Consider the following 14,416-nt stretch of genomic DNA (forward strand, 5'->3'; position numbering starts at 1 on the left):
AATTGGGCTGACCCAACCAGAGGGAATAGCCATGGATGCCAGTCCTTCTCCATGTTGTTCCACCCACATCAGGAGCAGTAACTTGTCTGTGCTCCAGTTTCCTCATGCAGTACCATGCAAATATTGCCAGAACCCCAGAAATAATACAGAAATCACCATAGGAGGTGGGTGAAGGGCAATCAAGTCAGATGTTGCCCCATGAGGTTACGATCTGGTAGGAGAAGGTGGACACATGCAAAAAAATAAGACGTGGAGTCAAAGGATCTCAAGAGAAAATCAGATGGAATGCTAGGAATGCTCAAGAAAGGCCATGTGCTCACTTCCTGGAGTTGCTGTACTAAATTACCATGAGCAGCTCTGGAGACTAGACATCCAAAGGGAGTTACCTGCAGGGGTGGTTGCTTCTGGAGCCTCTGAGGGGGAATCCGATCCAGACCTTGTGAGGTCCTCACTTCTGGTGGTTTCTGGCATCCTTGATGTCGCTTAGGTTGTAGACATCATTTCAGTCTCTGCCTCCATCTCACATGGTCTCCTCTCTGAGTGTCTTTTCCCTTTTTGTTCCTTAGAAGGGCATCCATCATTGGATTTAGGGTCTGCCCTAATCCAGGATGATCTCATCTCAAAATCGTTACATAAATTACATCTGCAAAGACCCTACTTCCAAATGAGATAACCAAGATCCTGTGACATATCTTTTTGAGGGACACAGCTCAACCCACTACAGTTCAACTCACAGGGGAGGACTTAGAGTGAGGGGCAGGGAGCCACTGAGCTAGGCCTTATAGGAAAGGCAGAATTGAATCTTTGGAATGGAAAGGGCATTCCAGAAGGTCAAGAAGGCCAATAGACCTGAGATACAAAGTCTCCATCCACACCACAGAAAGGATATTAAAGGAGGGGCTGAGATAGATTTTGCATCTGACCTTCTCTTCCTCACTGTTCCATAAGCTACCTCCATCATGACCATGGTCATTGCCATGACACAAAACTGAGCTAAGCAATACAATGGGAATGCCTGTCTCCTCCATCCCTGCAGAGCAATTCCAGATTGGCTTGGTCCAGGGTTGTTTTGCTCCAATACCCTTAAAACATTTGTGCTCAGTCAAAAGTAGCCAAAGAGCTCATGAGCAGGACCCAGAAATAAGCATGTTCCTGTACTTGCAGTCACCTTCAGCTGCTGTAGGACTGGGGTTTGAATTCAGGACCTTGCACTTGTTAGCCAGGTCCGCTACACTTGAGCCATGTCTCCAGTCCAAACTTTCCTTTCATGATGAAAATAAACCCTAGCACATTAAGGAGGAGACTCCAACAGTAACCTGAGATTTTACAAAGAAAAATGTAATAATTTCCACTTCAGGTTTGTAGTGAGGAGCAAATAAAGTTTATAAAATCCTTAACAGAGAGTCCCACCCAGAGGAAGAGCCCAACACTGGGGAAGTAAAAACAGAGGAGTTTGGAAGACTCTCTTCAACTCTCACTCACATTGAGTCTGTTACTATAAAGGTTTTAGGAATACCCCCCCCCCCAAAAAAAAAGGCATAGTAGGGGTACAAGGATGCAAAGGTATAATGTGACCTCATTGTGAAAGGGCTTGAATGTCAGCCAAAAAAATTTCTACTTCGTCCTCTATCTAATATAAGATATCCATCAGCTGAAGGGAAGCTGATGTCACAAAAGTCAGCCAGAGCAGAATTTTGGGCAAATTAACATTAGGGCCAACGGTCAACAATTATTTGATGCACTTTGGCAGTAACAATAACTGGCACATTGAATGCCACCTTTTTCACTGTCTTCAGAGTAGTTCAAAGTATGCAGAATGTAGTATTATCTGACTGAAGACATATTTCTTTTGTCACCAAAAGATAGGGTTGGCAGAGAGTTTAGAAAGTCCTGTGTGCAAGATGAGCCCATTGTCGTAGCTGACAAGATAATCCTTTCAGCTAGTCATTTGCTGGCTAGTCATTTTGTCCCCCACTTGTGCTCTTACTGTTAAAATTTGTTAATTTCTTTTTTAAAACCCACACTGAGTCAGAATGAGTTAACTCTGTCGTGGGCATTTCCATCACTGAGCTTCTCAGCGACAGCCATAGGTGGGACTTTTTGACAAATGCTGTTTATCCATCTTTGAAATGAGACATTCATTACAAATGAATTAAAATGAGATTCCTGTGAAAGCTTTTTTTTTTTCAATGATCGTCTTTGCTTTCTTTTTTTTTTTTTTTTTTCTTTTCACCTACCCATAACTTTTTGGAAAATTCTACTTTGTCTAAATTTTCTCATAATTGTTTTCAGTATAGTTCACTTTGTTTTTTATTAATGGAAAGTTCAAGGGGGGGAAAAATCCCACTGATAACTTTTCAGTAATGAGGATATTTTTAAAATACACTTTTTCCAAGTAAAAGAAACCTTTGGCCTTATTATTTTTTAAGATAAAAAAAACCTTTGCTTTTGAGAACTATAGTGGACACTAAGCAATGTTTCTTAGTGTTGGCTTCACATTGGACCCCTTTAGGAGTTTAAAAAATGTTGATGGAAGAATTTTTAAAAGATAAATAACTTTCAAGAAATAAATACTCCAAAGAAATTGGTCTGGGTGTCCCCAGGTCGTGGATTATTACAAGCCTTCTAGGCGATTCTGACACAGCAAGCATTGCTGTTCTAGGACATGACCACTGCAATGTCCAAACTCAAAGAAGAGGGTGCTGAGGCCTAGGGGCTGCAAAATTAATACCTACTGGGGATAGTTTTCTTCCTGCCAAGAGAAAAAGAGCTCTACTTGTTACCACCTGAAGCATACTGCTCTGAGAAATAAGTGAAGGAAATTTAACTCACAGGTCCTTATATACCCAACATGCAACTCGTCCAGGATTGCTAGTAATCGTGGGGACCTTACAGCCTGGTCCTTAAAGAAAGGTTAGAGCTTCACTCCCATAAATTGTGAGGAATCCCCCCTCTTAGCTTCAAAGTATTTTTTTTTAACTTGGTACTAGGGTTTGAACCCAGGGCCTCATATGCTAAGGAAATGCCCTACCACTTCAGTTATGTCCCTAGCCCTTTTATTTTATATATTTTTGTTTGTTTGTTTGTTTTTGAGACAAAAAAATATATCACTAACCTTTCCTGGAAGGCCTTGAACTCAAGATCTTTCTGCCTCTTCCTCCTGAGTATATGGGATTACAGGCATCTATCCCAGTATCTGCAGAAAGTATTTCTGTTTATGCTGGTGGCTGTCAAAGAACATGAGACACATCAGGAACCAGCTATTTTCCTGGTTCTGTGGCCACCTTTCTCCATCTTTCAGTCTTTACCTGAGCTCTCATAAACGTTTTCTGAGAAGCCCCTCTACTGGGGGCAGCCAGGACAGAATTCTCTCCTCTGGTCACACCAAGAAATGTGGCTTCCAAGGTGTGCCAAAGAGAAAACCAGACTCATTACCACAAAGAAACACATTCTTCCCTGCCCATCTGGGTAGGGCCTGGCAGCATACAGCCTCTAAACCAGAGGAGGACTCTATGCCTCCTCCCTCCTAACTTTGGATGAGTCCACTGGACGAGCTGCAGAGTGCTGGCCAGGTGCACCTTCTGCTCACAGATGGCCTTGCAGGAACTCATTTACCTAGCAAGGCCCTCCTGAACGCCAGCTGTATGCCCGGAACTGGGTGCTGGAACAAGGGGGCAGGGTGATCAGGTTAATGAGATGCAGACAAGTGACAACACCAGAGCTCCATTCCAGGTCTTGCTTATAGTTCAGAGGGCTTGAAAGTCAGGGGGACGTTTTTCTTATCATCATGAAAGTTTAATGTGTTGACTGAAATACCTACATTGTTTTGTACCAAATCCAACAGCATCACAGAGTAGATTCCAGCATAGACAAGTGGTGGTGGCAAACTTGGGATAAATATAGGGACAAAAGTTAAAAGTAAGCCACTTTTATCTCTCAGCTTAAGTCTATCTGTGAATAAGGAAGAAAACACTATTCTTCTGTTCAGCAACAGATTACGCAGACCAGTGAGAAAGGCGGGCAGGGCTCCCTGGGAGGCACTTGAAGACCTTCAGCTCCTTGTCATTCACATTCAGGCCACACAGGTCCCTTCATTGCCACAGAAGAGACCCAGGCTTCTGTATGACGGGATGTCCTGGGGTTTTTTGTTTTGTTTGGCAGGGATATGGTTTTCCTATGAGAAAAACCAGTACAGGAAATATTTACATACTTTACTCACTTAATGGGCCCTGAGTAAAACATATAAATTATTATGTCCAGAGATCAGTATAGAAATATTGCACAAGCTGTTGCATTCTTCTCTTTAATGGCTTTCAACCCCTTCATGATCGAAACAAAACACAAAAACGTGCTTGAGCGCAAGCTCACTGCAGAATTGGAACCTGTAGGAAGATGATGTCCCATCTGGGACTGTTGTGGGGACCTGGCAGCATTCACCCCATCTCCCCATGCTGACTTCTGCCTGTGGGATTCGTTGTCTAGAGGATTTGACGTCTTCACCTGGCAATTTTTGTTGCCACTTCCAATTCAAGGAGTGCCATGTTAGCATTGTCTTAGTTTGTTGCTGGTAGACTTTTCATATTTCCTTTTTGAAACCCTGCTTCTCTCCTCCACAGCCATCAGGAGGGCGTCACCTCCTGCTGTGATGGCTCCAGCCTTTCTTGGGGAAGGCTGTGGGAAGTCCCCGTCTGGCTGGCCTCTAAGGCCTCCACCGTGGGAGCTGAGTGAAGTCGGTATTGGAATCATTTTTGAAAAAGTTGTCTTGGACTTAAGTATGGAATAGATTCTATAAAACTATCTACTGAGTTTGTAAATGAATAGATATTGTTGGGCTTATACAAACATCCTCAAACCCTACTCTCAGACTTCCCACTTATCTGCACAACTCCCCTTCAGTTAAAAAGTGGGTTTTATTTGTTTTGTATGTCTGTCTGATACCCTGGGTTTTTTATTTGAAATACCTCCAATTAGAGAAAACAGGAACTAAGTAACTTTCATTTAAGGAAGCAAAACTCCTATCTGCCTGTCAGGTTAAGGAGAGTGTTAAAAATGAGAAGGAAGAAAAGAGCCTCCAAAAAATGTAATTTCCCCTTTGACAATTATTTCTGAATAGGAACTTGAGCAATCACACTCAGTTCTGTCTCCCAATTAATTTGCTCAGAAGTGCAGCAAATGTCCCTCCTGCCCTTGTGCCCTCCAGACTCACAGCAGCCCTCCAGGTCTCTGCCTTCCAAAATTTAGCTCAACAGCTACAGTTTAAAACCACCTGCTCGCCTCTTATCTTTACTGTTAAAATGTAAGATGGACCAAAAGGCAGAGAACTGACACTAAGTCCCTGACACAGACAGACACAGACATGCTTCTGATCCGTAAAAAACATACGTGTATCCACATATGTATACGCATGCATGCCTCCATATGTCTCCTCAAAATTCATATGTTGAAGCCTGATCCTCCAGCTCCTCGAGAGGGTCTCTAAAAAAGTAATTAATTCAGCAGAGGCTATTAGACAGGGCTCTAATGCAGTCTGACTGGCACCCCTAAAAGAGGAAATATGCACACAGAGAGGACACAGCAAGAAGGCAGTTATCAGCAAGTGAAGGAGGAAGGCCTTAGAAGAAATCAAACTTGCCAACACCCAATCACTTCTAGATTCCAGAACTGTGGGAAATACATTTCTATTGTTAAACGACCACTTTATGGTATCTTTTTATGGCAGCCCTGGCAAATTGTGTGCATGTGTGTGTAATATGGAGAATAGATAAAAACTGGCAAAGCCTTCTCCCTGAATCAGTTCTACAGTGGGGAATTGCATGGCTCTGGTGCCCAGTGGCAGTCCCTTGCAGAGTACCAAGTCCCACCCCTCCCTACTGCACTCTCCGTGGTGTCACAGGCCAGCATGCAGTGAGCTTCCTCACTTCACAGATCCCTCACACGGAAGGACCCCTGAACACTTCAGAAGCTGCACATGAATTCCCACTGCCAGGACTGGCATATGCATAATGGCAGCAGTATCAACTCGGAAACCTGAGAGGACCACAGCACAGGGACATGCTACACCTCCTTGTGTTTAGGGAGCAGTGATTTCCACCTCCCTTAACACTCGATAAAGCACTGACACATTCCTGGGACTCAAAAAAATTCTTATTGACTGAGAACAAATGATATGAAAACCAACTTTCCAGAAGTATCCCAGTTCAACATGTTGACCATTGAAAGAAAGTCATTCTTTTCTGGAATTTGTAAAAGTCCTGCTTAAAATCTTGAATACTCCAGCCATGGGTTTTGCATCCTAAAAATCACCTTTTATGTCAATAGTACTAGGAAGCACCACTGCCTGATTCTTACTTTACATCTCTAACCTTTATTATCTTGAACATATTTAAGAAGAGGCATGAGATGTTCGACTTGACATTGGCCATGCTTTGCAATGCTGTCTTCACGGCACACGTGTAAATGTCATGACGTGATTTACAGAGTCAGTATTTGTTTCAGGCATTTATTGCTGAATAATAACCATCCAAAGAATCAGTCTGTGAAAAAAATGGTCTCACTTTCTGCTTGTCCTGACTCTGTGGCCAGCTGGGCAGTGTTTCTGCTGGTTTCACATGTCACCCAGTTGACAGCATTCTGGAGAGTGGCTGAGGAGGAGAAACTCCAAGATGGCTTCACACACAGCTGAGAGTTGGTGCTGGTAGCAAGTTGAGGTGCCTTGTCCCTCCTCCAAGTGGCCTCTCATTCTTTAGGGAGCTAGCCTGGTTCTCTCACATGGCCATCTCAGGGCTACATCTAAGACAGCAAAAGTACAAGCTTCAGGGCCACAGGAGGCCCAGGGTCCTGAAGTGTACAACATGTATTTGGCCTCGTTCTACAAGTCATGAGATCAGCACCACTCCAAGGACTGACTGGGGAAGTAGACTCGTCTCTTGATAGGAGCAGCTGCAGAAAATGGTAGCCATGTTGGGTGAACCACAATATTGTAGCAAATTCAGTCACCCCAGTATTCTTACTTGATGAGCAGAAATGGGTGAGCTGGGGAAGTGACTCCTCTGAGACTGCACTCGTCAGGGAAGAGAAACTGAGACCCAGCCTCCTACCCACATGGAGGCACACCTGATGCTTCTAACACTGTCCAGTGCCCACGGTTGCAGTGGGAAAGGATCCAGGTACAAAACCAACACATCAGTTTACCCAGAAAACTGTTGCACTGTTGCTCAGCCACTGGTTCTCAAACTTGGCAGCATATTTGCAATTCTTTGAGAGTTTTTTACATATCTCCCAAAGGTAAGGACTGGGGTGTGGCTCAGTGGTACAGCACTTGCCTAGCATGTGCAGTGCTCTGAGTTCTATCCTCAGCATTGCAACAAAAAAAAAAACTGAAGTCTGGGTCCCAACTCTAGAAATTCCAATTTCATTGGTAGAAAATATAGCCTGGGAATTGTATGGGTTTTTTTAAGCTCTCCAGGAGATTCTGATGCGCAGAAAAGCTTGAGAAAGACTAGTGTTTAAGCTTTAACCACCTTTTTCCATTTGACAAGAGAGTCTACTGATGCCATGTTTACTGTGTCCACCCAGTCACTTGTGCATGGTAAGCAGGTGGAGTGAAAAGACAGTGTTACGCACATACCATGTCTCCTGGATGATAGTAAAGGAAGCCTGCCTTCAGGTGTTTCAGAATCTTCTGAGGGTCATTCCCCAAGAGAGGTGAGCAATCTTGATGGGGAGGAGAGGCCTGTGGACACAGCAGATTCTCAGGTTCAGAAAAAGCTGCTGCAACATGTGGTTCTTTAGCCCACTGGAAGTGAGTCACCAATAGGGGAATACCACATTTATTTGAAAAAAGAGAAAAGATAAAATTAGCAAAACCTGTTTAGTTCGATGTTGGGCTCTGAGTCAAGCAGGAGAAACCTTATTTATGTTTACTTACAATAGTAAACATTCTAGGGAATTATTCTTTTTAAAAATATTTTATTTTTGGTGGCACATGGGATTGAACTCAGGGCTCAAATTTTCAGGGGTTATTCTTGACATAAATGTTTCACCAATTCCTTTGTAGGAGCCCACATTTTTTTAGTCTGGGAAAATAGGGTTGAGCACAACAATCTGAAACAGAATGAACCCAACTATTTAATAAAAGCAGAACAGGGATCTGTCGTTTACTCATTCTCACCGCTAACATCTGTGAACTACAGACAGGGCTCTGGGGCTTATCTCCTGGGGTCAGAATGAATTTCTCCATTTTAAGGGCCTGTCGTATAATTTCAGGGACAAGATGTAAGTGTAAAAGTCAGAAAAAAACAGAGGAATAACCAGGTGATTATCAAGGTGCCATAGAACAAACTCCTCAGCTCCCAGGAAGAACGGCAAAACGTGACTTCTTTGTACCGTCATGACACTTCACAGTGGTCTTTCAAGTGTGGCCCTCAGACCAGCAGCAGCACCCTCTCCGGAAGCAATGCACATTCTTAGGTCCATCCAAGATCTGCTACATCAGCAGCTCTCGGATGAGGCTGCCATCTGTGCTTGAAGGTTCCCATACACACCTGGCTTGACCACCACCATGCCACAGATCTGAAAAAATGGTTGCCGTTCGACGTTTCCTAAAGATTTCACACAGGACACATGTCAGAGAAATGGCATTTGGGCTCAGTTTTCCAGTCAACATTTGTAAAATTTAGGAACGATGTAAGAGTTTGTAAAAACGTGTCTGGTGATTTCCAGTGTTTCCTATAACATATTATGACCCAAAGGCAGGAGAAAACTGGATTCTTGCTTCTGCAGGAAGAGCCCAGAAGTGGAAAGATAAGGAATGCTACCAGGGTCTGGTCTCTGCTATTCCAGGAGGCACCTCGGAAGGCGAGGACTGAGCATTATGTATCAGATGACAGCCATTCTGCCACGGCCAGCCTCCATGTGCCCTTGCTCTGGGTTGGTTCTCATTCATGCACTTTTCTCTGTGGGAAGTTGTATCAGGCTTACCAGGCGCTCTCTGCCCTTTCATACAGAAGAGGACACTAGCTTTACATGACTCTCCCAGGGTGGCTCGTAGAAGCTAAATCAGAGCCAGTCTGGATGAGCATCTCAGAAAGGTTTCCATTCCCTAGAAAAGAAGGCACACAACAGTTCTAGCCTCCCAGGAGTAAAGGACCTGCTGAGTGGTCCATGACTGGCTGCACGTGCCCTAAAAGGGACCATGAAAAGATAAAGCCACCCAAAGAGCAAAGACCCTAATCATAAAAAAGCCCATTCCAGTCAGGCTGGAGCTTGTCTTCTGGTTGAAGACCCTCAACCCTCCCTGGGCAGGCACCAGGTGGCTGTTCCCACACTGCCCAGGCCCATCAGCCACCTTTGGAGGCCATTGCTAAGAGAATTTCTCAGGAGACTCCAAATAAGGCGCAGCATTTGAGAGAGGGACCACACACATTCAAATAACAAATACTTCAAAAAAATTTTATACAGGGAGGTAAAAGCCCTGGATAATGGTTTTCATATGACAAAAGGAAGTGCTAAGTTAAAAAAAAAGAAACTACAGTGAAAACATGGAGCTAACTAACCATTTTCCCATCAATTCAACACTTTTTTTGGTCCAGATTTTTTAACATGCCACACATGAACTTTGAAAGCTACCGATATGTAAACCTCAGTTTCCATAGTTTTCTCCATTTTTCTTTTTTAAAAAATCTACTCCATTATAGGGTAGGGATGGGTGCTGTCACACCCTATTTGATATTGTTTTCTTTGTGCAATTTTTCAGGCCAAAATGTCTTCCAAAAGAGGCGATTATTGGGTTTTAAAGGTGATATATGAAATTAGTTGACACTCTGCCTGTGGCACCATGGTAATTTGTATCACCAGCAACACAGATTCCAATCACCTTCTCTCAAGATAATTTATCAAATCTTCATACGATCTCAGTAAGTGGGGAAGGCAAGTTAGAAAGATTGTTGTGTCCTAGCCTTTCTTACTTTTCAAGCCGACTTTCTAAAGACACTGAGTTCTTCAACGTTTATTTTATGCTGAACTAGGGTGCATTCCAACACAAACAAATTAATTATCACAAAGATCTGAGAAGTGAATTTAAAATATGTGCACCCACCACCACAGAAATGTAGGCATTTATGGGCATAGCAAACTATTCTGCAAGATGCAATGTACTCTGCCTATTTCGGGGACATAGTGGTCCCAGTAAGCCATGAAGTTCGGCCTCCCTCATGTAACAATGAGGGGTTGCAGGACAGATGGACAGACCTTTTCCTTCAGGAAAAATATTGAGCCAGACATCTGTGGGCTTCATGTACTAGGGCTCAGTCTGCATCCATACGCTCCATCAGCCCTTGGGCCCTCTGTGAGCCTTGGATCTGGGGAGTGTTGAAACACTTCTTCCAGCTGCATCCCACCCACACATGGACTTTCCTAGAAGTTTCTTAGAGGAGAAGCAGGGAGACATGGAAACTTAGCAAGCAAGGTGGGTACTTGGCAGATTACGGGATCCCAGGCCCTCATTTAAATGTGAGGCCCCGTCTGGCAGAGGACTTATCAAGACAACAAGGTGGTGAATCTTTATTCTCAGCCCTGATTTCCAGGGCTTCAGCCACCTCCACACCCAAGGAAAAAGACCCCAGGGACGGACAGGCATCCACTTGGATCTACAATCCAAGATGGGCCCTCCTCTGCAACACACCCTCCACTCTCCTAACAGAAATCTACAACTCCTGAGCTGAGTCTACTGTCTCATGCTCACCTTGGATGAGGCTTACCTGAGAACTGAATTTACCGCAGAACTGAAATTCCAGGTACCCAGATCTAAAGCACAGCTGTGCATACACACACCTGCCAATGGTGAGAGCAAGGGCTGTCAGCAGAGGCTGTCCTCTACATCCATCCAGCTCCACACGAGGGGTCCCTGCTACATGGTGCAAAAATGAAGCAAAGACAGGAACAAAGGCTAAGCAGGAATTTCACTATCAGTGAATTTTCAGTGATCTCATTTCATCACATAGTCTTAGGAAGGGAAAATAATTAAAGTACAGTACATGTCTACTGTGTACAACACGGTACACCAGCATCCATAAGAATAAAAGAGACCACTGGTTCCTGCTTTCTGGAGATTCCGCCTAGTGGGTGAGGCTGCTGCAGGGCTGGGCAGGGAATTTGATCCAATCTGAAGAGTTTCTTAGAGGAGATTGGGCTTGAGCTGAACTCTGGGGGTGGTGGGGTTCTCTAAGGCTGATGTTAGAGTGCCCAGCATGCCGAGTAACCTTTTACTCTTTTCAAAATAGTTGTTACTAAAATGAACATGTTTATATGTACACATATGTGGATGTCTGTTTCTTGCTATATTTCATAATAAATTTAAAGACATTGTCCTCTGTATGAGGAAATATAATTCCAGCACCAAATCGCACTTTAGAAAGTCAAAAAGCTTTAAAAGTATATATCCAAATGACACCTGCTGTGTTCAAGTGACTTGCCCACTTTTCTCATTGACATACGTTGGTGGCCAGGCTCACTGCGGGGGAGATTTGTCTCATTAGCAGAACTGAGAAGTAAGTAAGACTTGAGAACCAGAACTGGAGGAAAGAGGCCAAAGACCACATGGGTCAGCTGCAGGCACAGAGCTGTCATGGAGGGACAAGCAGAGCATCATGGATTTACAGGAGCAGGGAGGGCTATTTTGTGTGCTTGTAAGACTTGTCAAAACTGTGGATTAAATGATAAGATGTGGAATGAAGAATCATCCAACAACATTCCTGGAGGATTTTCATTGAAAATGGGTCTGGCTATCAGGGTGAAGGTAACAGGCAAAATGACACACAAGCATGCAGCACACATGCAACAGAAGTTAGCAGCTCTCAAACTTTTTGATTAGTGACCCTTTATAAAATTAACAACTCTAAATGGCTTTGACCAACATGAGAAGTTAAGACTGGGAAAATCTTAAAACAAACACAAGAATCTACAGGGTTGTATTTCCTGGCCACCTGAGCATTGCACCCCGTGTAGCCTCTGTAGAATGCCATTGTGTTCTCTAGAGAATGAGAATTTTAAAGGCAGCGGGCAGTCCCAGCTGGGCAGGGAGGATCCCTTGAGTCCATAAATGTGAGGTCAGGCTGGGCAATATAGTAAGAACCTGCCTCAAAAGCAAAATCAAAATAAATAAGCAAGCAGGTGTGGTGGTTCATACATATAATCCCAGCACTCAGCAAGCTGAGACAGGAAAATTGCAAGTTCAAAGCCAGCCTGGACTACATAGAGATATCCTGTCTTAAGGAGAGAAAAGGCAAGTAGCATCTTAGTATTATTTCAAAAGTAATTTGAACGCCCCCCCCCCCGAAAGGGTCAAGGGACTCCCAAGGGTCCCTGAATGCACTTTGAGAACTGCTGATATAGACCGAAACTTGAACTTTCTGGGCTCTCCATGACAGCCACCAGCTTGGCTTTGCCAGGAGAAAAGGCAAGTGACCATTCACTTGCCCGTGGTTTCTGATTTCCCATTCTTCTCCCATCAGAGAAATCATTCAAAACATTTCTGTGTATTTTCATAAACATTCATGTGCCACATAACAACATTTCATTCAACAACAGACTGTACATACAACAATGGCCACAGAAGGTGACACCCCCCAGAGATGTTGTAGCCACCCTCATGGGTAAATACGACATTCGCACCGTGACAAAATGGTTATCTATGGACACAGCTCTCAGAATGTGTCCTGCTGTTAAGTGGCACAGGACATGTTAGGATTCTAGAACAATCTTCCTTGAATCTAGAATTCCATGGCAAAAAAAAGAAAAAAAGAATGAATGAAAAAAATCACAGTTTTAAAACACTGGTAGAATGTGTACTGTAAGTTTTCAGGTAAAGAAAGTTTAATATATAGCCCAACAAAGAATATGTATTGTATAGAATACTATAGAAACATTCCATGGTGACTATTTTATAAGTAAATGGATTTATTCAGAAATTGTTGAGTACCTACTATGTGACTAGCACCAGGCAAGGCATGGCATAATTTTTTTTTTCAGTGCTGGGGATTGAACCCATAGCCTCACAAATGCTAGGCAAGCACTCTACCAGTGAACTACATCTTGAGTCCAAAAATGTCTTTTTTTAATTTTAAAAACGCAGTGATTTGGGGTTTGAAGGCAGGAGGGGGTGTGGCGTCTGTAGGAGCCTTGGGGGTGGTGGGGACTCTGGTACTGTCAGGTGGCAGTTTTCAGAGAGGGAGTGTCTCCTGCAGAATCCTGGAAACCATGGAGACACCAAATTACAGGACCCATTTCATCTGCTTCATGCTATGATATCCCAAAACATGCCTCATAAGGATCTCTGCTGACGAAAGACAATAGAGCTATGGATCTGAAAAGGTTTGGGGACTGAAGGTGCTGCTGATGAGTGAAGCTAAATTAGAGTAAAGCTTTTCCTAAAAGAATAATCCATACAGAAACGTGCACATAATTTAGTAGCACCCCGCTCCAGAAGTGCACCTTTCAAAGGCCCCATCTGGTCCCTTGAAATCGCTAGCCATCCCCTTTGGATGGCTCCAGGCTTCCCACAGGGCAGATGGCTCTTGCTGTTTTTGTGCTTCGTGTTAACGGACGATCTCCTATGTGTCTGGCTTCTTTCACTCAACATTCTACGGTGGGAGCCAACCGTACCATCAGATGCAGTCAAACGCTGCTGGTCCTCAGCGTTGCAAAACAGTCCCGGCCGGCACCATGCGAGTCTGGCTCTGTGTGTGGGTCCCTTCTGCTGGAGTATGGGAGTGGATGTCTCTCGAGCCTCCTGGCTATAGAAAAGACCAAAACTTCTCTCTTACACAGAGGCTAAGATGAAGTCTCCCCCAACCTCTTCCCACTTTCAATTGGTCTGACCCACAGGATTTGGGGGTATTTTTCTCCTCTGTGTCAGAATTAGAACTCTTCTGGTTATACATTAAGCATTAAGCATTTTGACTAGGAGTTAGGAAAAGGAGAAAGGGGTTAATGTGTTGACAGGTGGCTCTAGTGGGCTCTTTTCCTACTTCCAAAGAAACTGATCTGGCTTTTGATGGTGATCATTTCTCATAGGAGGGACCATGTTTTGGGTTTCTTTCTGGTCTGTGACAGTGTCCTGCACGCAGGGTGCTAATCAATGCTGGCTTCTGGTAGACAGAGAAGATGGTGGGTGGGTAGAGGGGAAACAGCTCTCAAATAGCAATGAAAGGGGGCAGGAACCTGAAATTACCACCTTAGAAAATAAAACGATGTTTATACACAGAATAACACAATCTTTGATTCACACATCCCACCTCTGACATTAAGCACAGCCTTCACCTATGCACTGAATGTCATCTTTTCCACCCCTCGTAGTTTACAGATTGTTTTACTTTGAAGTGGAAGAAGGGGTGTGGGGTGGGGAAAAATGGTCACTGCC

The 14,416-nt window shown here is 43.9% G+C and overlaps 1 long non-coding RNA gene across 14 annotated transcripts in view; it reads right to left on the reverse strand.

The window, feature by feature from the left end:
- LOC141422604 (uncharacterized) overlaps positions 1-14,416 on the reverse strand; it is a 182,860-nt gene that overhangs the window by 22,052 nt on the left and 146,392 nt on the right. For 3 of the 14 annotated variants that reach the window (XR_012447306.1, XR_012447300.1, XR_012447299.1), the window contains one exon: positions 8,922-13,790. The exons of the other annotated variants lie outside the window; for them this stretch is intronic. This is a non-coding gene — a long non-coding RNA (uncharacterized lncRNA). Of the gene's footprint in view, positions 1-8,921; positions 13,791-14,416 lie in introns of those variants that run through there. 14 annotated transcript variants of the gene reach the window in all.

Source organism: Castor canadensis, chromosome 1 (genome assembly GCF_047511655.1).
Source record: "Castor canadensis chromosome 1, mCasCan1.hap1v2, whole genome shotgun sequence".
NCBI lineage: Eukaryota > Metazoa > Chordata > Mammalia > Rodentia > Castoridae > Castor > Castor canadensis.